We start from the raw sequence: 1,909 nt of genomic DNA, 5'->3' as shown, positions 1-1,909 counted from the left end.
AGAGTCATAAAAATCTTAAGCTAATTAAAAAATAGGTGCTGTGGTTAAGTGTTACTGAGTTGATTTTTACTTATAACAACTCCATGTGATAACGTAGACCTGCTGACTATAGGATTTTCTTGGCTCTAATATTTAAAACAGCAGACCGTTAGGAGCAACCAGGTGGACTTAAACCAAGAATGTTTTTCAATGCAATAGTGCATTGCAATTGCATCAATCAAAACAACAACAACAACATGCTATGATATGACATAGTGTGGTCAACTCCATCATGGGATCTTCTATGAAGCAGTCAAACGATTGTCGGGAGAATCCAAAAAGCCAAATCAAACTCACTGCCCTGCAGTCAATGCTGACTTCTGAGCATCCCACTACACCACTAGGGGAAGAATAGACCTCCTTAACCTGGTCACAGCCTCGCTGCGGCAGTTGAGGGAGGCTTCATTCCGGGTCCACAGCCTGCTCGTAGTATAAATTAATAATGTGGAAACCCGCTGACCGTTACTGCCGGATTTGGATCTTGTTGTCCCAAACAATGCCATCGAGTCTATGCCAACTCATAGCGGCCCTAAGGGACAAAGTAGAACTTCCCCCGTGAGTTCTCCAGGCTGTGACTCTTTATACAACTGTAGAAAGTTCTGTCTTTCTGTAATGCTCCATCTTTTATAAAATACATATCAACCATTGTGAGGGCAGTAACAGACTGGTGTTGATACGGTCAAGTCTGAGCCTACTCAATTACCCTCCGCAGCAGCATATTGAACTCATTGCCATCAAGTCAATGCTGCATTGGGTTTGTGTCGAGACTGTAACTGTTTATGGGAGTAGAAAGTCCAGTCTTTCCCCTGTGGAGCTGCTGGTGTCTTTGAACCTCTGAGAATGTAGATCGCAACCCAATGCACAGCCACTACCCAACCAGGGCAGCATATCCATTATATATCTAAACATATGCCCCTTTGTTCCAAAGTCAAACAATATCTAAGTAATCCAATTAAACGGGACATCAACAAAGTCTTCCTTGTGCGCTTTAACTACTTTTCACTGCGCATTCAGCAAGTTGCTGCTCCCTAGCAGCATCCCTTTAAAGTCAAATGACGACAGATACAGGGCGAGGCCACCAGATGAACACCGGAAGAAAGGCCTCATCATCCACTCTCAAGAATATCAGCCACTGAAAGCTCCGTGGAGCACCCACAATTCTACCCTTACATCTATGGACTGCCATGAGTTGAGATCACTCCACAGCAACTGCAAAGAAAAAGAAAGAAAGAAATGAATGATGAGTCTACAAAAGAGAATATATTTAACAATGTTCAAGTTTTACAGGAATATTTATGATTTGCTCTTTTAAAATTATATATTATTTAATATTTATTATTAGTGGGTCATATTTTCCCTGAATTTTAAATGTGCATCTTGTATTGTTTTATTTTTTCCTGTGAAGCAATTAAAGAAGGAGGAGATATTGAAGAGAAAAGTGAGATAGGTTGCTATGAAATCATGACAGTCTACGGTCAAACCACCCTGACCACGCCCAATCTCATCTGACCTAAGAAGCTAAGCAGGGTCGGGCCTGGTTAGTACTTGGAGGGGAGACTGCCTGGGACCACCAGGAGCAGTAGGCTTAAAAAAAACTCATGATGAGTACAAGGAAGCGGTGAAATAAATGGATTTTGAAAGAGGAATGTTGACTCAAGGGATTTCAGAGCTGCTGCTATTCTATTGTTGTGAGCTTTCCTGGTAACCACGTATGATATCGCAGAACGACGCCGTTGCTTCCCTAAGCGGCAATTTCTGAGGGAGCAGATCTTTTCTTCTTTGAGCACCTGGCAGCTTTGAACCACTGCCCTAAAGCTAGCCGGTCACTGCTTAACATTTGCACTGCCCCAAGCCCAAGGTATAACCATCC

General features: G+C 42.6%; 1 pseudogene; it reads left to right on the top strand.

Annotated features, from left to right (window-relative positions):
• The first annotated feature begins 1,506 nt into the window (after positions 1 to 1,506).
• Positions 1,507 to 1,625, top strand: LOC142426877 (5S ribosomal RNA; annotated as a pseudogene).
• The last annotated feature ends 284 nt before the right edge of the window (positions 1,626 to 1,909 follow it).

This window comes from Tenrec ecaudatus, chromosome 14, assembly GCF_050624435.1.
Source record: "Tenrec ecaudatus isolate mTenEca1 chromosome 14, mTenEca1.hap1, whole genome shotgun sequence".
Classification (NCBI taxonomy): Eukaryota; Metazoa; Chordata; class Mammalia; order Afrosoricida; family Tenrecidae; genus Tenrec; species Tenrec ecaudatus.
This window is presented reverse-complemented; position numbering and strand designations above follow the sequence as displayed.